Source organism: Passer domesticus, chromosome 4 (genome assembly GCF_036417665.1).
Source record: "Passer domesticus isolate bPasDom1 chromosome 4, bPasDom1.hap1, whole genome shotgun sequence".
Lineage (NCBI taxonomy): Eukaryota > Metazoa > Chordata > Aves > Passeriformes > Passeridae > Passer > Passer domesticus.
In genome coordinates this window covers 76,351,312-76,373,350 of record NC_087477.1, presented here as the reverse complement: position 1 = coordinate 76,373,350, position 22,039 = coordinate 76,351,312, and positions in this window count along the sequence as shown.

The window sequence follows — 22,039 nt, the reverse complement described above, 5'->3', positions numbered from 1 at the left end:
GCTCACAGATAATGAGTAACAAGAGGTTTAAATGCAGCTGAGATGGATAACTGACCAGAACAGGAAAGAGATGCTCAATGCCTTAGCATGGCTCTGCATCCTGCCCCTTGTATGTGTGTGTGGGAGGGGGTGTTTGCACATATACAGGCAGAAGAAAACACTTATAAAACATGCACACACACACAAAGTTATTATTGTGATGTCCTTAGCATGCTTGGGAAGGCTGAATGAAAAATAATGTCAGACTTGTTCTGTATTCAGCTACGGAGAAGGAGAAATGCTGCTGCTAATAAAGGCAGATTTGGCAGCTGCAGAGCCTTGGCAAGGGTACAGAGTTCCTTCGTGTGCTACTGAATAGCTCCAGCTGTGCACAGCTTGAAATGTATCTTGAAAGCACTGAAAGACAGCTGTCCTGCTCACTGCCCTGCTTGCCTGCCTGAGAGAGGATGAGGACGCTTTTAATTGCAAGTTTGTGCTGTACTTTGGCTCTTCCTCTGCTCACTCTCCCTTTTTCTGGTGCAATAACATAAAAAGAAGATGTGTCCATGGGACAGCAGCAGGTAGGGGTGACCAATATAGGATAATGCAGCCCAATATAGGATAATGGCACTGCAGATTTGATCTAGGTCCTGCTGTTGGCAGAGAGAGAGAGATGACTGTCAGAGGCATGCTGTGCATTATGGCAGGGTTTTGATATTCACCCAGCTCAGTCAATTATTGGAATCCTCTGTTGTTCTGCTACTCCAGGGGAATAAGATTAATGTTTTGCTTTTTGTAATGTGTTTACAATGAAGTGAGCAAGGTGAGAGAAAAAGGAAAGTGCACTAGAGTGATTTATATCCCAGTGGAGGATGGTCTTCTGCCTCTTGCAAAAATGTCAGCAATGTATTAGAGAAGAGATCTTAGGAGTGGTGCCCATGTCCTTCACTCTAGCAGAAAAGCCCAGAGCCATGTCTGCCATGCCTTTCAGAGTGTGCTCATCTCTACATGAAATTGACTCAGCAGGATTAACCATACAGTTACATTAATTATAAATGCAGTTGTTAAGAGGATAAATTAGGGTTTAACACTTGCTATATCAAGTGGCAAATATATTGTTTTTTTCTCATCATTACGCTTCATTTCTCTCTGGCATCCCATCATCCAGCCCCACAGTGCAACAAAAATGTTTTCCTCTCTTCTCTCCATGGAGGTGCTGCTGAGAAACCTCAATGTTCTCATGGCTAGAAGTCTTCTTCTTGTTTCCAGGTGCAAGATTATTTACAACCATTTCCTACTCTTTTCTTCTTGTGCCAATGTTGTTTGAAACAGCTCTTCTTCCTTCAGGGTTTCCCTGAAACCTTTTGTCCAGGTGAGTGGATATGTGGGCACGTGGGTACGTGCACACACACACTGAAAACTCTACAGAGAGCTATAAACACCTTCACTTCTCCACATGAAGCAAAGCTGAGGAATGTCTGCCCAGTTAGACCTTATCCTCCTGTTTTTGAAGTCCATTAAAAGTTTTCCATAGGGAAAACCCATGTTCTGGTGCCTTGGAGAGCCCTTGTTAAAGCACTGCAGCTACTTCTCGTTTGGAGTCACCATCTCGGTGCCAGGAGCCAAGCAGGATGATCTGGACAGCTCTAAAGGAGGGTCAGGAGACTCTAGATTGACTACACTGACTCAAATGCCTTGTTTTACCCAGATCAAGGTAGGAAATTTTGGTTATGTTTTTCATTACCATCTAAAATAGATTTTCCCAACAGGGAAAAAAGTGTCAGTGTCAACAAGCTGGAGAAAAAAAAAAAAAAAGAGAGAGAGAGACCTATTTTTCCAAAATGTACAATAAAAGGATTTTTCTTTCTTTTCTTCTTGCTCAGTGAACACCAGGATAAAGGCAAATATGTTTGTTGCATCCAGGGCTATCCTTTCAGGTGACCTGTAGGGTCACAAGTAGGGTTTGGTTTAGGGTAGCAGGTAGATGGAGAGGTCACTGGTCATGGGCAGGGGATGCACTGGCTAGAAGTGGAGTTGCTGGGAGTTAAAAGAAATCCTGGGGAATGGGCCAGTTTAATTAGAATTCTAGTGGGGTTATAAAAAAAATACATTAACATGCTGTTCCTTAAGCATTGGGACTTAGGGAATATTTCTTGGGCTTCCTGTGGCTCCCTTCCATGTGGATTCTCTCACGTTGAATAACTGTGCTGAACTCATATTGTGACCTTTTCCACTAGTTCAGTCTCTGTCCTGTACCCCACTGCTAATTTTCCTAAATATTTTAAAACATAATACTGTGATGCCTTTTCCCTTCCTTCAAACTGCACTGGAACCAGCCAACAGACTCAATAATTATTAAATGGGGGTAAACCTGACAGACAAACAAACAACCAGAGCACAGCTGCATAATACTCATTTCCTCAGGAAATGAAGCAAAATATTACAAATAAAGTCCATTTATTAAAGCTATGCAATAATTTAATAAAGAACGTCAATGTTCCCCCTTTGAGACCTTACTTGGCTTTTAGGCTGCCCTTTTTGTCTTTCTTTCACCTTCCTCTAAAGATTAAAAGCTTGATTGCAGCTGGAGATGGGACATAAAGACTGCCTGAAAGTGTCAGGCCATAGCAAGCCAAGCCTGAGGATCACATGCACCTGGTTAAACTCACTGCCAGGTGCTGGGTCTGGGAGGAATTGCTTCCCTTCCTCTGCAGAGTGGAGCATTGTCCCGTCCCCAGCCTCATCTGTGAGTTTTTATAGAGGGAATTCCCTGCCAGAGCTAAACACATCTCTCTTGTTCCCCTATGGAATGTCACTGCTCCAGAGACTGCAGGAAACCCAGCACTGAAGCTCTGGCAGTTTTTAGTGTTTATTAGTATGGACCTACTGGGTCTGGCAAGATCACCTGCAGTGGCAAAAAGTCACCTGGTGACTCAGATGGGACCTCCAGGGACACAGTTCTTATGAGTTTTGATGAGGAGGTTGCAATGGTGCCCATGGCTTGTCCCTCATCTCTGAATGATGGCAAAGCACAGGCCCAGACACTCTTCACCAGCAACTGCCAGGGACTTTCCTCAGCTGGGAATTTAAACCTGGTGACTGAGTTTTGGACAGAAGAGATTTTAGCCTCATAAATTCATTATGAGGATTAAATTAGTGATATTTAAATTTTTAAAATTAATTATATTTTTGTTACCTCATTATATCAGCTCCACATATTTTGAGATGCATTTAATTGTATGCTACTATTTACTAATTCTGTTCTTAATGATTTTAATTGCAGCTATACTTGAGATGTGTGAGATGCTTTCTAGAAATGGAAACAGGTCCTGCATTAAAAAGCTTCTGAAATGTTCTGAAATAGATGAGGCATGTAAGCATCTTGTTATATATATAATCTAAATATATATAAATAGCACTATTAGTAGTGATTCATAATATGCTACAGGAGCTATAGCAGCATCATCAAACACAGGCAATGCTTTTAATCCATTTGATGCTCTAGCAGGAACCATCATTTGACAATTTAGATATTTATTGTTTGATGGGGCACATGAACCTTTTTTTGCACAGAAGTCCAACTTAATGGGAAGGACACCTCCAGCAAGAATGGAGGATGGGCATGGCTGTTTATCTCCAGTTGCTGATGCATGAGAAGTATGTTATTCACACAGCTGGTCACTTTTTTTGGTTACCTGTCTTACAGGAGCTGCCAAGGTGGTGATGTTGCATAAAGATAAGACTGGGGTGTCCCTGGCAACCTGCAGACAAACTCATTTGCTGAGCAAACTTAAAATCCACCTACTTTAGCACAAAAGTGGCATTTGAAACTCAGCAAGTTATCTAAACCCTCTATTTTATGGTAACATTTCCCCATTCCAGTCTGCAAAAGCTGGAAACTAAAATTTTCACTAAGTCCAACATTCATCAGAGTTGCTGAAAGGACTGTATAGCATTTTCCAGCATCAGATGACGAGCAGCCAGAAAAATACAGTGACTTGCTGAGCTGTCATAACTTTGAAATGAGCTCCAGCTGAGCTGAGGGAGGTGATGTGTTATCTGGGACACCAAGAGCAGATGTCCACCCTGCACAGTAACGTGCCAGTGTGCACTGACAGCCTCTTCCTGTCCCCTAAGGAACACTGTGCACACGGTAAATGTCCCTGTAGCATCTCTAAAACAGAGAGGAGAGGGTTCAACTTATCTGCTTTAGTGATCAAACTTTAAATTTCTCAATTCAAACTTGTGATCCAAGGTGCATGTGGTGGCAGCACAGTCATCTTCTCTGGGTTATAGACACACAGAAGGATCACAGGATCACACAGAAGGATGTTTAGAGGAAAGGGGGACATGGGTACCTCTCACAGGAGACTAAAGTTTGGTGGGGTGCAGCTGGGACTGGTTTTCCTGAAGCTCTCCAAAAGACGTGAAGAGATATTTGTTCCTCCAGGCCTTTCTTTAGGGGTGTAGCCTAAATCAGATATTCTGAAGCACTCTGGAAGTCTCTTCCCTCTCTGGTGGCTGCAGATGGAGTCTAAGGAGCTCAGCCCATTCATCCAAATGTAGAGGAGAGCAGGTACCATGAACATCCCCCAGAGGGGGAACTGGAACGTGTCCAGAGTCCCAAAGCAGTTTGTGGCTGGGTTCCATGGCAGCCTTGACCCTCTCCCATGGTGTCAGGATGTTACAGACAGCAGCCTATGCAAAAATGTTTTAGTGGAGACAACTGGACACTTAGTGGGGACAAACTGGAGAAACTAATAACCTCCCCATAGATACAAATGCCCTACATTCAGGGGAGGACAGTAAAAAGAGAACTTTCACCTCATTTATAAACTCCAATTAGTGTCAGAGTTACAAATACTAAGAAACTGTGAAGAAGTCCAAATAAAAGATAAATGCCTTCAATCTTTAAATTCATTCATAGGCTGCGTCTCAGCATTTTTCTTAAGGTCTCACATACTTGAAAGCTTGCCAGCTCTTTTCCAAGCCTCTTAATCATTTCAACTAATAAAAATATTATCTCTTTCTATAAACTGTGGATTTCTTGTATACTGAGACCATCAGAGCTACAACATCCATCTGTATAACTGCTCTGCTCAATGAAGTAACCAGTGACTGGGTTTTTGTCCTTTACAAAAGCTCTTTCCAGCCTCTGGATTTGTAACCCCTCAACCACAGGAAAGGACTGGCAGGAGCCAAACCCCACACTCGTGTGAAGGCAGAACAAGCCTTTGTCACTGTGCACAAGCAGGAGGTTCAGGATGTAAAGACACGTGTCATCAGCACAGCTTAAACACATGTAGGTACAGAAACAAGCTCTAATAGAGTTGAAAGGTATTAGCAAATTCAGTGATTTGGCACTACTCATATTCAGCTCCCTGGAGCTTCCTGAACTAAGCCAGTAGAAAATGTGTAATTCCACACCATTCAGCACAGACATGAAGCAAACAAGAAGATCTAGGTCTGTAACTGACTTATTACTAAGACACAAGGTTCTGGCAAGAATGGACCTGCTTTGGAATTTGAAGGCCAAACATAAACTTCTCAAATATGGAAGCTTCATGTCTGATGATTTGTATCTGTGCAAAAGAAAGCATAGGGTGGGCTTGGGGGTTTGGTTTGTATTGGATTTTTAAATGTCAGGCAACAATGACGTTACCAAAGATCTGATTTGTCTTGATAAGTTTGGAACATCCTAGAGATCCAACCCGATTCAGAGCTCTTAGCACTTCACAAAGCAGCATGAAAACACTGTCCCTGTCCTAAAACCCAAGAGAAGCAGTACTGCCAAAAGCCTGGGAGATGGAGGAGACATGGAAATGCATCCACATCAACATCCAGATGTGAATATAACCAGAGTGACTGGCAGGTCTGTGGTGGAGAACCTCTGGCTGGGCAAACAAGAGCCTGCTCCCCAGTGTACCCATGAGCTCTTTGACACCTCATAAGACTGAGCAGCTTTTCTGGCCTTTCCATCTCTTAGTCCACCTGCTGCCTCTTCAGAGCAGTGGGACCACAGCTGCACCTAACCCAGGGAAATAAACCTGTTGCTGGACAACAAACTGCTAACATAATTATACAGATGGGGACCAAAGAAAAGACAGGCTGAGGGTGAGATCTAGACAAAGAACCATTGTCATTGTAAGATGATTCTGCATTTTGGGTTCTTCATTGTTCCACTTGCTTAGGTGTCTTTATCAGGTAGTTTCACACTGTATTTATTTGGAAGAAACACAGGAAAGCTGGAACACATGTTCTGAGATGGCAGCAAGCTCTCTGTGCATTTACTGCATAGCCACCTCTTTCATGATGCCGGAAAATCGTGACCTCATGAAAAACTTTGTCAAGTATGCAGTCAGCCAGGAGCCAGTAATAGCAGTGGTGTCTAAACCACCAAAAAAAGGACAATTCAAGACAGAGAGAACTGATATTGCTTGTAAAGAAGTCAAATTAAGCCAATTCATAAACATAGACATTCTTATTAAAGTGCCTAAACTAACACATCTTGCTATTTCCAGCATTCCAGTACAGCACATATATCCTAAACCACAAGGCAGAAAGGATGGGGTTTCTAACCTCAGCAGCAGCATGGTTTTTATAATACCATACAGTTCATGAAAAGCTTGGCATGCATTGCTGGATTCATTCATATCCATTAGGGAAGAGCAGATGAGCTTGACAGTTTTATTTTCACTTGAAGATCTCTCAGTACAGCAGGCTGTCCTGATGGCATCAGTCCCCCATGACAACTGAAGTATTGCTCACAGACAGGAATCAGAAGGACCATTGAGCTCAGTGGGCTGGAAACAGTGATGTAAAATTGCATGGAATTTGCACAGAAAGAATGTGCAACCTAAAGCTACAACTTGTCTCTTGGCCCAGAGGGATAGGATACTTCACAAATTTTCAGCTACCTTTGGATTGAGCTTTGAAAACAAGGATCCTGCTTGTGTTTCCAGGATTTCCAGTGAAACTTTTTCAGAGCCCCATGGTGGTCCTGGTTTGCACCAGGAGAAGTAAATCCTCTTTGTTATTTTCCTTCTGACTGCAGCCTCCTATGACTTCATATAGAAACAGCTTTAAGTGCTGGATTGCTCAGTTCTGTGACTTCATTGCTCCTATCTGTAATTTAATTCTGAGGCATTCAGAAATCTTTTAAATGCCTGCTGATGTACTGGAATAAAAAGAATAATGCAAAATCAACATTCTTGGTTACTGCAGTTTCCATGGGAAGTTGTACTATGTTTCTGGGAAGAGTACAGCCAATTTAAAGGGGTGCATTTAGAAAGTGACTAAAGACATTTATAAAGAGACAAGATGTTGATGCTGTACTTCCACTGGGTCATGCCTTGTATTTCTCCAGGTGTCCCCACAGATTCCAGTGGGAGTCTGTGGAGTAATGTCTCTTTAATGAAAGTATCAGAACCTGGTAGTTTAGGCTTAGTCTGTGGTTGTTAGATTTGTTGTTAAAATCAAGAAGACTCTTTGTTAGATTGGGACCTTTATTAAGTATGGAGTTAAGTTTTCTCTCTAATTTTAGAGTCTTCGTTCTCCATTCTCATTCCAAGAGAACAGTGTTAAATATTTTGCATGACAGAGATGCTGATGAACAGGCTTTTCAGTCAGGCTAGAAGCAGAAAATAAATCAGATTCTGATATAAAGGCACTTCATTGAAGTGAAATTGAGGGAGATACATCCATTTCTGTTCACTGTAGTTCTGTTCCTGTGATTGCAATTTTCTTAGGGTAAGTGATCTCCTGTGCTCATAGTAATGAACTACCTGTCTATTGACTCCAGCAGTTTGATTCTGTCTTCTTACTTTAAAAAAGACATGTTTTAAGTAGACTTTAACACTTTGGATGTGATAAGATTGCTGCAATTGTGTTCATATAGTCCATTGCCAGGAAAGGATCAATCCTATGTAAAAGAGGCCTAATTTTTTATCAAATCAATTTTAAAGACTTCTTTTGCTGCACATTCCACAACAATTCTGAGACAAATACTAATAAATCTAGTTACCTGGCAGAAGTGGAATGACGTGGGCCTTTAAAAGTCATGAATCTTCTTGGGGTTTTGTCCACTTTTAAGTGTTCTCTTCAATTTTCAGGTTTCAATCTGGCTTTTCCAAAAGAATTGTGCATCCTCAACTCATATTAATTTTCTTGAGAATTTTGCTGTTGCTCTGCTAGGGGTTTTCTCCCACAAAACCACAGGCAAATTCAAAGCTCCTTTTCATATTTGAGAGAGCATGTTGGTTAGCAGGAAGGACAAGGACTAAGATCTTTCTTGCAATGAGTTTAAAAAAACCAAAACAACACAAAACAAAATAAAACGAGTCCAGAAAAACTCACTCAGGAATGACTGCACAGGCTACAGTGACTACCAACACGTGTATGAAGTCCAGTGGGCATTGGATTGGGAGCAAAAGTTAATATTTTCTCCTTTTTTTCCCCCACTCCTGCTCTTTCATTCATTCTCTATAAAGTTTTTTGTACACTGGGAAGCTCAGTTGCCATAGAGATTAGCTCAACTAAGTGGCTAAAAACTACATTTACTCCAAACTACACCTTGAGTCATTCACAGACAAAATTAAACTGGGAGGTAAGGACTGAGATTACACCAGCAAAACCAAGATTGAACCACCCTCTCTGTTGATGCAAATTTTGGGTGGTTCCAGCAGCCCAGAAGGAGCCCCATGAGTGCCAATAGCTCTGGTCTAGCCAGGGCATATTGAAATGTTGGCAGGGAAGGTCCAGTCTGTACCTTACTGGCAGAGCTTGACTCTTCAGAGGATCAGCATCAAAGGCTCATCTTCCTGTGCTTTTCTTTTGCATCAAAAACTGTGAAAGTTCTCCTTGTAATCTGTGTTTTTACCAAGCTGCCTCTCCCCAAAGAGCCCTAAAATACTTTGTAAGCCAAAGGCCTTTTTTGGATCTGTCTTATATTGGTATAAATGAAAATCACCCTGATGGTAGATCAGAATCAGCCTTTTGTGTAAACAGCATTCTTGAGACTCAGCCTTCTCTTGGGCAGAAATCAATCAGGCAGCTTGTTTAGCCTTAACCCTCCTGTCATAAGCAATAAACTTATTGCAGTGGGAATTGAGAGGGTGCATCCACAAACCACTTTGTGCTTGATGCTCTTGGGTTGATGAGGTAAAATTCCTCAGGACAGGAGTGGCCTCTTAGAGGAGGTCAGAAATTGCAAATATCACAAATGCAGTGCAGCAATGGGATGCCAATGCCAGGGTGTCTCCTTGGTTTTAGTGCACATGACCTTGTGAAGTCACACCTTGCTGCAGAGGTAACCAAGTAGTCAGGCATTTTCTTACAGAGGGGCAGACTCCAGTATCAAAGACTTGTGTCTCCTGACCAGAGACTTACATTCTCCATTTACATTCCTTTTAGAGCAGCTCACATGCCCACAGGGTTGCATTGACATGCAATTTGAAAACCCTTGGCTGAAATCACCAGTCTGTTGCACAGCTGGGGCTTCTAAACACTGCTGTGATGAAGAACAAAGAAATAATTTCTAGAGAGAAAGAAGAAGAAATATTGATAACCAAGTGACATGGCTTCTATTGAGCTTTCAAGCATTAATTTTCACCAGTGCCTGCATTTGCCTTCATGGTTTCAGTATCTTTCCTCTTTAAAAGCTATCTGGGGACAGGACAATTATCCATTGAAATTTGTCTATAGATAACTGCAAATTAAAAAAAGGTGGGAAGGAGGAAACAGAAACAGGTAACAACCTTTTTCCTCTTTCCCTCCTTATTTCACTCTACGTAAGTCTTAAATTGCTCAGTAGAAAACTCTTCCCGTGGGATATCTTGGGGCATCAAAATGTCTCATTTTAATTCATTGGCATTTGTTAGCCAAGGTAGAAAAAAAGCTGGACTGCACATGCATGTGTAGGGGGATATGAAAACAAAATAAACAAACTAAGGCAACTCTAGGGAACAAAATAAACAAATAAATATTTACCTGGGTTTGCCTTCAAAGAAGGAACATTAATGAGTTTGCTCTCTTTCTTGTGGGGTGTTTCTGGATTTTGCACTGTAAAAACATCTATGGAAAGCATAGAGAAAAATAGGTTCCTGACCTGGGTTCACATTTTTCTTCCCCTTTAAACTCTTCAAGTAAAATGCCCCTAACTTGAAAGCACAGAACACATTCTGAGATCCTTACTGGAGAGCTCAGATCTCTCCTTGCCTTCTCCCCAAAAGGGTTGCTAAAACAAATACTGATGTGCTGTAAATAAATCCAGGATTGTTTTTCCTGGAAAGATATCTGAGGACCATGGGCAAGAGCAGAATGAATGTGGAGGAGTGTTTCAAACCAGAAGGAAAAGATATGCAGAGTTTTAACTAACTTGCACCACTAAATCAAAGGGACAGAACCAAAAAGCCCAGTGGGAGCAGTGTGGACAGCAGCTGGCAGGAGAGTGTCATTCCCACCAGCTCCTCCATCAGTGATGAACGAACACTCCTGAGCATCTTGGTACAGGAGAATTCAGCCAGAGCAGTGGGGCGTGCTCTTGCTGGGCAGCAGGGATGGGTTCAGACTGTGTGGCTGCAGGCAGGCGGCTCTGCTGAGGGTCTTGGTACAGGAGAATTCATCCAGAGCAGTGGGGCGTGCTCTTGCTGGGCAGCAGGGATGGGTTCAGACTGTGTGGCTGCAGGCAGGCGGCTCTGCTGCGGTGTCAGACGGCCCCTGCAGAGGCTGGGCTGACGCCTCGCAGCCGCTCCGCCGGAGCCACATTCCCCCGCGCTGGTGGCAGGGACACAGCTACCACAGCAGCTCTTACCCGGCAGCATCTGAAAGCAATAAAGCAAAGGAAAACTGCGGGGAAGCGTGAGCTGCAGGAGCCCGGGTGGGAGCAGCCAAGGCGTTTGGTTGTGTGGAGAGAATTCATTAGCAGTTGTTTTTGTTCTGAGAGACATTCCAGTCTCGGAGATAAGGTTCCTGTTGAGATATTTCCTTGTCATTCATAGCTTGTAATCCCTAATTTTCATTTCTATTTGACTGCTCTCAGACACCAGACTCATCTCTTCCCTTTCTTACCAAATGATTTTGTAATACCAAACTTGTTGGGGACTAAGAGTTTGTACCATTACAATGAACATTCACAGCCCCTCCAAATATCTCCATTCCTGCAGCAAAAGGACACGTATTTCCCTCCACCAGTGCAGAACCAGTGCTCAGAACAGTTTGGCAGGACAGAGGCTCATAACACACCCTGGAAATGTCCATCCTGTGAGGGCAGCAGGATTGGTACCCATTCCATGGTAAAACAGCCTGGAAAGCAGATGCTGGAAATGTGCTTAAGTCCAGACTGCTTAAACTTAACTCAGGAAAGTCTCTTTAGGTAATTTTTAGTTCATGAATGCATCATACTTTTGATTGCAGTGAGAGCACTCTGCAAGCCTTCCTTGGAGTCTGATTCACAGGAGAACTGCAGCCTGAAGTATTTAATACAACCAGACACCTGGGCTTCTGAAATACAAAGGCACTGGAGAGTGAAGTCCATTATTTCCAAAAAGCCCATCTAATCATGGGAGGGAGATGGAGCAGCAGCAACAAAAAAATCTGGGAAATCTCTGGAAGTTCAAGTCTTGTGAGTGCTGCTGGGATAGTCAGCAGTCCTGAAGACATCGGACTCCCTAATATTTGGCCAAGGGTGTCAAAGATAGATGCCTATTTTGCCATGCCACTCTCACTTTGTTGCATAGAGCCTCAGACAGGCCCATATGAGTCTAACCCAGGAGATCCTTCAAGGGAATTGGTATTCAAGGGAGTTTGAAACCTTGGGAAGGATACCAAACTCCTCTCTTTGGAACAGGATTTAACACAGATTGAAAATCTTCCATACACTTCAAGGTTTTCTGCTTCATTCCCAGAGATGCTTTGCAGGCCTGTCAACCCTGATTAAATCATTCCAAATAATTAAATTGTTTTTGAGAGTGATTTGTCAAATATATACATATATATATAATTTGTAGCTTTCAGGATCATAGTAATACATCAAGTTCCTGAAAGTCATTGAGTCCTGCATCAAATTGCTTTCAGTCTAAATGGTTTTATTCTGTTCAATTGGGTTATAAAACCTTGGCCACCTAGTGAATCTGGTAGTGGCTATAAATCTCTGCAGCTGGGAAACTGGAAGGCAGCCCTGCCTACCTTACAATGAGAAGAAACCCTGCTTCCCATTCCAATTCAGCAGTGCCTGCAGAGTATAAAGACCTTTCTGAGCAAAATCCTTCAAAATTAGTAATAAAGAGCCGAGGGGAGCCCAGGAAGAACACGTAATTATAGATGTTGTTTGGAGGGCTCTGCTGTGTTTTGAAGGACATTTTGAAAGACACAGCAGTGATGGGATGGGATTTTTGCTCTGCAAGAGCAGGGTGCACTGACAGCACCCATGAGCACATCATACCACCAAGATATATCACTCTGTTGTAGCCACTGCTTGTATGGCCCTTAGAAACCCAGTGAGCTACACTGAATGTTGCTGAACATCCATTTCCCAAGGCTATTGAAATAGGATTTTTTTTTATTTTTGGTGAATGGCCAATGAATAAAACAATCCTGACGGAAGAAAACGAGCCAATTCCTGGCTTCTGTGTTAGAATTGAATAAAGAGGATCAGCTCACACAGTAGGTGAAAAGGATACAATATACTTGTGATTAACTGGTTGCCTTTTATCCCATTTTCTTTTAATTTCCATGTGGTCAGGTTTTTTTCCTTCAAAAAATTATTATACAACCTTGTATAACTTTGAGGTCAAATTAATGGCTCTGTAGTTACCCAAAACATCTCAATCTCTTTCTGCTTTTCTTATTTAGCCATGGGGCCCAGATCCTATTTACCAGTTACATGAACTACCCATGACTGAATGAATGCATCATTGCTACTGAGCTAGCCAATTCACACTCTTCTCCTTCCAGAATTTGGGGACAGAGTCTATCTGTCCCCAGCTCTCCTTTCCTCCTCCTATGTGGTCATTCCCATTCTTATAGCCTCATCCTCATTTCTTTTCATTTGCAAATTCACCCAAGTCCTTAACCAGAAGGAAAGTGGTGCTGTCACAGGCAGCTGAGCCAGGCTGCAAGGGGAAGGAGCTGCCTCTCTCCTCTTCACCTTCCCATGGCCTCACTCATCCCTGGCACCAACCTGGGTACTTGTGGATCAGTTTTCTGAGCTGATTCATCTTGCTAAAACAGCAGAAAAACTTAGCCACATGCTTTTCTGGGGTGGTTAACTAAGGGGTTAAGGAGCTGGCGCAAGTCATGGGGTGAGGCTTCGTCACCATGGTGGGGAGATGGGAAAGCACAGCAGAGCCTCTGCTTGCCGGCAGAGACCAGTAATCTTTTAAGCCATCTCACCCTGTCTCACAGAACTGCATCCTCAGGCAAAGCATTTATCCAGTTTTGGTGCCATATTTTTAATCTCCATGTTCTTTCTCTCCTATTCCTCCTCCAGCTGAAAACCCGTCTGGTTTTGATTTTAATTTCCTTTGCAGGGTTCAGCTCAGCGTGACAGTTGGCTATTCTCACAAGCTCTCTATGCTTTCTGGTCTCTCAGATGTGCCTTTTTGCTGGTCAGATATGGTTTTAGTCCTTGTAACTCTTTGTTCTGCCGAGTCCAAACATCCTGTTTGAAGTGGACCTTGCATTTGATTCAGTCTGGAGCCTTCTTCTGTAATATTGGTCCCTCTCCTGAGCCAGATACAAGAGCAAAGGGTTTTTTTCACCCTTGCCTGTAAAGTACCCTGCACACAACAGTCCTAGAGCTCTTCAACAAATTTGCCCCTTTGGACCTAATTTGCAGGTCGCTCTTTTAACACTTTCATTATATTTACCTGGATTCATCTCATGAATCACAGGTCCAAAGTCACTGTGTTCTCAAGAGGTCCCACCATCTATAAAATCAAACCTAAAATCTCATAATCTTGTGTTTGTTGCATAACTGAGTGAATGACTGAGTCAGCCCACACTCAGGCTGTATGGGCCTTTCTCAATAGCATTTATTTTCCAGTGCATGTGTGCAGAATTAAAGCTTCAATAATGATACAATTCTCACTGGTATAGGTATTCACCTCTCTCTGTCTGTCTCCCTCTCTATCTCTCCCTCCATATAGGAAGGTAGTCTTAGCTTACACTCCAGCCTGAGAACCTACAGGAAATTCCTGGAATGACTCAGTCTCAATGTCTTTGCCATCTTACCACATATCACTTGGACCCAAATGGGTTTTGCTCTGCCCATGCAATTCTTGTGCCCTAGCAGTCTCCCCTACCATCACTGCACAGCATTACTTCTCCCTCTAATCATTGTTTCTGCCTCTCCTGAGCAGAACCTATCCCTCATTACCTGCATTCCAAAACCAGTGTCATTCCAAGATCCTTCTATTATCCTTACAACATCCTTACATCCTGCTTTGGTAGTTAAATCCCTCCATTTTATTGCAAATGCCTCTTTTATCAATAGAAAAGTATTTCAATGCTTTTCTGGCCAATATAATTTTTCTAGCTGCATCAGACAAAATCTTTTTATTATCAAATTTTCTGTTTGATTATATCTTGCAGCAATAATTTTTCCTTTCCACAAAATCCATTTTACTGTCCCACATCCCAGCACACACAATTTTTCCATTATGCACCAAATCTCCTCTTTGTGCTGAATCCAGGTGTAACAATTTCACAGATATTTCCCCAACTTTTTTGCTCATTTCTCATGAAGTCTTCATACCTGCTAATTTTATTCCTACAATACCACTCTCTTGACTGAGATGAGAGCTGAATTCCACTGGATATTCCATTGAATATACTTTTCCTTAGTAATGTCCCATAATCAACTGTCTCAAAATCATCCTTCTTGATGAATATTTGAGGCACTTCCTGACCTCCACATAGTGACTTTTATACCCTTTCCAAAGGCTGAAAGGCTCATCCAAGACTTACATTTTTATAAATGCCCTAAGTGGGCATAAATATCCTTGATTCCCTCTCACATCCTTTTGGGACTTGCTTTAGCTTCTAAATCCACATTGTAGTTCCCACTCTCCTCTAAATATGTCTGGAAATATGGGAATTAACTGGCCAAAGTAATTTCCTCTTTCTGGTCATCGAGGGAACCAGGTACCCCATTGTGGCTTTTGGAATTAAATTCTGGTTTCAGCCGTGTCTCTTGATCAGCAAAGTTACATGCTACATATAGCTCAGGCTGGAGGCACAGTATGGTGCTATGAGAAAGGTTTACTCTGAAGAGCAGAGATCTCTAGGTAGCCTGAGCCTGGGGTTTGGATTTAGTACCTGCAGGCTGAGTTTCTGTGCAGTTTCTGCAGTGTTTCATAAGAGCTCTACTCATGCTGCATTTTCTGTTGATGCTGACTCTGTCTTCTCCTCAAACAAGTTTGTAAAAAACCTGTAGGTGCTTCATATCCCTGAGAATCCTTGAAAACTTAGCTGAAAACAACTATGTGGCTGAACAGTTTTTTAGGAAAATGAGCAAATATACACACACCACACATAAACCCCAACTATGTTACAAAACCAGGCAAAAAAGGTGCTAATATGTATTCATCTTTAGCTAAGCACTGACAGCAGGGCAATGTATTGTCTTTGCCGATCTTATTTTCACTTGAATGGTTTTCCTTTTATTCCCTGTGGTGTTTAAGGTCTTCCAAAAGAAATACAAATGATCATTGGAAATGAATAGCTGGTTGTGCACGGGTGTTGGGAGAGTGCTGAAAATGGGCTTTCACTCTGCATTCAGTGGGAAAGTGAATCACTCTCACACAAAGCTAGAGCCTCGAATGTGAGGAGGGGAGAGAATGGAAGCAGGATGTGATTCTCAAATGACATTTGGTGCTGTTTATCTAGTGGAACAGTGCATAGATTCGGTGTAGAGGAAACACAGCATCTCACTGCTGGGAAGCAATTGCATTCATTTTGAAGTGATCTATTAGCTCTCAGGTCCTTTAAGAAAATGGAGAATAACATGAAAAGAGACAGAAAAGCAGAGGAAAAAGCAGAAGTAGATCCAGTCTGAAGGCTCTGAGAGACTGTGGAGGGGCAGAATTCGGGATATAGTAGACTGTTGTCTGCCCCAGATATGCCCGTAAAGATGATTTATTCCCTTCTTGAATTTTGCATAAAATCTCAATCTTGCATGAAAGCAGAGTCCCAAAGCTGAAGATAAGGTATCGAAGAGTTAACTGGATGTTCTGGGTTGTATAGGCTTAAAACCTACATCATTACTCCATTTAAAGCAATGATGGGTTAAAATACAGTCATTGTGTGGGGTGGGTGTGTGCAAATTCAGCCTGTTTGAAAAACAGAAGTGAAGTACAGATGAGTGTAACAGATGTGCTCGTGGTTATCTCTTCCTTTCCTTGTACCCTGCTCTGCCCAGCTTCCCTGCTTCCTGCCCACACCTCTGACATTCACCAACTGGCCATGAAGGCCTGATCCCCTCCATGTAACCCACTCATCATTAATTTGGAGGCTAATACCTTACTGAGTGCAAAGTCTGGTTGCTCTTGGATTCAACCCCCAGTTGATATAGGTCAGTGAAGCTTCATTGATTTAATTTCCACCAGCTTGGGTGAGGCACTTCTGAGAGACATGAACACCATTAGCCCCATTTATCTCTTCATTTCTTCTCAAAACCCCAGTGTTCCAGCACTGCAGGAGCATTGGAAAACTAATGACTCAAAGCAAGAAGAACCTGTTTTAGCAGCTAGAAAAAGGAGCAGATATCCTGTTTGTATGAGCAGGAGGAGCTGAAGAGCTGTAGAATTCATGTCCACCTATACTTGCAGAACTCCCAGTGCACCCTGACCAAGGTGACATTTGTGCAAATAATGTGAGTTCTGAGATGGTGCTAACAGAGGGGACGGGGGAGAAATAGGATGGATTGTTCAGAAAAGGAATAACTCTCCAATTCAGCTTTAGTGGGGAATGATCATCACTGGTTTATTCTTCCCAACAGTGTGACCCTGTCCAGAAATGAGGTTCTGCTGACCTCTTGTACCTTTTCTCCAGGGAAGTGGTGAGTGGTGAGAAAGAACGACTTTCTACATGTTCCCAAGATGTAGACATTCCCCTAAAAGCACGTTGATGAGTACAGAAAAGTGGAAAATTGTGCCATCCCCAAGGTTTGCCATCTACCCAGTTAAGTGGGAAAGTCCCCTACCTTTACCTTTACCTTTACCTTTACCTTTACCTTTACCTTTACCTTTACCTTTACCTTTACCTTTACCTTCACCTGTCCCCTATCTTTACCACACCATGCGGTCAATGGGTTTGTCTCGATGAGGGGGAACTGGTTTCTGAAAATCAGATTTTCTCATTCCAGTGCTAAGCTGTAGCTGAGTTTGTACTGGCTGGGCCCTCACTGCTGGGCTTGGGTGTACTCTGGGAGGGGTTCCCAATGCCATTCCCCCATCCAGGCCTGGGTACATGCCAGTGCACTCTCTCCAGTCTGAATTTTCTCCAGCAGTAATGAGCTGCCCATGCTGCTTGCCCTGTCACAAAAAACACATCCAGCCCCACAGAAAGGAGCATACCACAGTGAGCCTGGCTCAAGCCCTGCTTTAATTAAGCGCCTGTTTTAATTTGTAGATTTGTAGGCTTTAACTACCACTGGAGTTTCATAGACCATCATTACTATTTTTTCATTCTCTTTTTCATTGGTGCAACTAATACTTAATGGTAGTTTGTCAAGTCACATGCAGCATATATCTTGTGTAGTGAGGAAAAAAATCCAAACAGCTTGCTTTAAAAAGCAATTTTAAATTATCTGCAAAGGTGCTTGTGCTGGGTCAGGTAGAACAGGCACAGAGGCATCTCACTTTCCCTTTTTTTTTCTTTTTTTAGTAGCAATGTCTGGATGGTGGCTCATTATCAGTTGCAAATTACAAGGGGTGGGGAAAAGGACATGAATGACAAAGTTCAGAAACAGCATCTGCTGAAGAAAAACAAATGAGGTGGGGGGCAAAGCAGGAAAAAACAGACGAAACACTGTAATTGCTTGGCAGCAAGTTGCTATTGTAATTTAGAAAATTGGAAGCATCCGTTCTCAAACAGTTCTAGCTTTATTTCGTTTCTTCTTTCCTTTTGAGTGCAGCCCTTGTTCAGCCATCAGCTGTGTCCTCCTGCAGGATTACTGGCTCTGCCTGCACGAGCAGTAATGGACCCCTCGTGTTTGGTTATGGGCCATCGAAGAAAAGCATTTTGTGATTGTTTCGCAGTGCAGTCATTTAACAAGATTAGAGATAATTTGCCCCTTGGAATGCAAAACTGTTTCTACAGGTGCTTAAGCTTCCTGGCTTTTGGATTAGAGGCCTCATTTTGTTTTGTGCCATTGCATTCAGGAGGTCTCCAAGGACTGTAAATAAATGAACAGCGACCCTCCGCAGCTGGGAAACTAATTTTCCAGTCCAAGCTGCAAGAGTTGCAGCTCACAAAGCTCACTGGATGCAGATAAATATGTGCACAGTAATGTATTAAAGGTGCTGATTAACTAATATTGACTGTGCCTGAAAGCCAGCCATGTGCCAACTGGGAGACTCCCATAGAAACAGGCCTGGCCACAGAGGGAGCAGGGTGCTGGAGGCAAGCAGGAGGTGCAGGGGTGTCAGAGGTGGTAAAAGGGGTGATGGCCATTCCCACTGATGCTGGCAGAGCTCCTTCACACCTCCCTGCTTCCTTCTCCCACAAGGGAGAGAACAATCCCCGGCCTTTGGCCACATCCAGGAGGATGGGAAGTCTTGTAGACATCCACTGAGATGTGGAACCTCAAGGATGTAGGGATGCCATGGACTCCTTCCAAAGGAAAGGAAAGACCATGCATGCTCCCCCAGGGACACCCAGTTCTAGTCCTGCCAAATGGATGTGGTCTCTGGAACAATTCTCCAAAAAGGATCATTGGATGGAAAAGGATTCCTGGATGGACCTGGATCATGGTTACTGGGGATCAGAGAAAGCCTCATTTATTTGACTTCCCTATTCTTTTTCTATGTCTTTTCCTTTTCTTGTAGTGTCTCCCTTCCTTCTATGTGTGTAATTTGTTTATTTGAGATCTGGGGAAATTGGATTCATTCACCTCCTATTCCTAAGCCTTTTTTTAATGCGGGATGAAAATTAAGACCACTGAAATTCCCCAGATGATGAAGTTACTCTTCTCTGCTCAGCCTTGCAACAATTCTGAGTTTGGAGAAGTCTAGCTGGGACCAGAGATTCCCCTGCCTCAGACATCCCTGCTGGACTCTGTCAGCTGGCTCCCTGGGATGCTCAGGAGCACTGAGCTCCTGTAATTCCCAGACCTGTGAGATCCAGAGCACCGAGAACTCTGCCAAACTAGCCATCATCAGTGGTTTGGGGGCCAAGCCAAGGTTCAGAAGCTTGTTGTTTAAGATCTTTCTGTGCCATGGGTTATCTGGCTACTTTGAACAAAATGCTGAAACATTTCAGTGTACTTGTGACAGTGACTTGGGACAGAAAACCTGAAGTTCTACAGGTCTACAGGTTCACTAATAAAGCATTTCAAAAGGGATTTAGGTGAGGTGGTGGGGTTTTTTATACAGATTTTCACAGTCTTCAGATATGTAAAAACAAAAAAGAAAAATTTTGTCAGAGGAGGCAAAGGTTTGTTCAACTACAAGATGCCGCCAAGAGGGTTGGCTCTACTCCTGTGCAATCCTCACTGCTGTGCCCACCTGCCCCAAACCATCTACTGGTGGTGAAGCTTTGGTAGCATTAGTATTTTTGAGGGTTAGGGTGTACTGTGGGGTCAAATGAGCACTGACATCATGCAAGGGAAGCAACAAGATTCAGCAAGTACAGGTGAACATGACTATTCCTTGTGGCACCAGATACTCCTATTAACTTAGCTCAAAGATGATAAAACTCCTAACACTGTCTTTTCCCCCCCATTTTTCTTAAAAAAATAAGGTTAGCTGACCCTTTCAAAATTATCTACAATTTTAATAAAGGCCAAACTCTTCTCAGAAATGTTCCTTTTTTGGTTTTGGGATTTATTTTTTTTTTTGTGTCAAAACATTTTTTACCTCTACTCCAAGAGATTTAAAGAGCACAGACAGCTTCAATGATCAGAAATGCGTTTTTGGCAAACAAAATATTTGCAGAGAAAATTTTGCCCAGATGCACTCATAAGAGTTATTGAAAGCTTTTCTCACTGCTCTTCTAGTAAAATGGCAAAATAGAGTGTTCTTATCCAACAGAGAGATTACAAGAATAAATGTTTTAGGGAATGTGACTCACACAGTAGGAGCCAAAAAGACAGGTGCCATAAATTGTGTCCCCTGAGGAAATAATAATAATAAACATCCTAACAGACTGACAGGGTATCACATGGAAAGAGCAAATTCCCTCTGGTTCATCTGTTTCAGCCATCTGAGCCCTGGACTCACCGATGCACAGTTTGATACCTGCCTTTTCACTGATGAGTGGGAGCAGATTTTGCAGAGGAGGCATTTCTGCACCAGGAGTGACATTGAAATTTCCTTCAAATTTGCTGCAAGCCACCAGGCAGCCACTTGACAAGCAGCAAAGTTCAAGCAGTAGCAAGCAGAAAAAGAAGGAGAAAAAGCAGAAGTAGTACTAAGAAGCCCGTTCAGAAAGCACAACTCAAATAACCAGACCTACTAACTAGACAGCCACATGAGGAGCACGTACACACTCAGAGCAAGGTGATGCCAGTGGGGATTGGACTCAAACACACTTTCCAGATGGCTGCATATATTGCTCAAACTTCATGCAAATACTATTTGCATGGGCTTAACTGGTTGTGTACAGAAAATCCCCCTCATCTCCCAAATGAACTGAAAGCAATGGAAAGCAAGAAGAAAAATATGACTGGCAGCACACAAGTAAATATGCAAGTTTTATATGATGCAGTGCTTGTGAATATCTGATTGCATCCCTTTCACAGCCAGCCCCAGGCACCCAGGGTCTATCAATAATGCTCAGCCACTATACCAGAGATTTATACTGCAATAATATCCCATTCAAGGTTCACCCCACTTGTTTAGGTGCTGTAAGCTGCCACGGACTCCCACAGTTCCTGAAATTCAGGTAGATGAAATGTAAGAGGGCAGAGAAACAAGGGCACAGGCAGTTGGGGAGGTTTTTTTTCCCAGAGGAAAAGATTTCTTTCTGCTATTGAGAGCTCTTTGCAAGCACTGTGACAGAGGAGGACCTTAAAGGCAAAAGGAACTGAATTCTAAAGGCTGCTCTCTTGGGAAAGACTAATACTTCAGGTAGGTCATCTCTCCCGAAGGGATTCTGCTTTTAATTCTGTGGTAGGTCCAGTCATCTTGAAGTTTAAAAGCAAATCTATGGAGTTGTACTCTATTTGCTATACATTTTTCTTTATGGAAGAGGCAGAGGCTGCTTGCAGTATGAGAGCAAGACCTGTCCTCCGTGGAGACACCCTGGGGCCTTCTCACTGAGCTCTTCACGAGTAAATCTGCAGGTGGAGGTAGCTTGGCCGAGCCCAACTTCACTGCTCCTAATTTTAAACATGCAACAAGGGGTCTGTGTTAGAAGTCCTAGCCCTGGCCTCGCTGTCACTGCTGGAAGGGTATCCATCCCCTCCAAAGGGCAGATGGGATCACCCCAATCTGGACTTGAGTTTGTCCCTTTCCCTTCTGGAGGCAAGGGAAGGCACTTCAGGCATTTTTGGTGGGGGACCAGAGTCCCTTGGGTAGCACTCACCAGCTTCCCTGGGGCTCCCTTCCGCTGAGCATCACCACCAAGTGTTTTAGGGCAGGTTATTTTTCCTGGGAGTTGCATGCAGCCCTGATTGCCCAGAAGAGCATAAGTGAGCATTGTTTCCCCCACATTGTTCCCTGGCTCTCCACTTTTCCCAACTCCTTCTTACCTCATCCTCCCCTTGCTGGCTAGAGAGCCGTAAGCCGCTGATTAGCACTTCATTTGACAAACAGGAAGTGGGCAAGAAAAGCATCATTTTCAGAATTAGAGCCTCGGAATGAATTGAAGAAAGAAAGGGGGAAGAAGGAAAAAAAAGAAA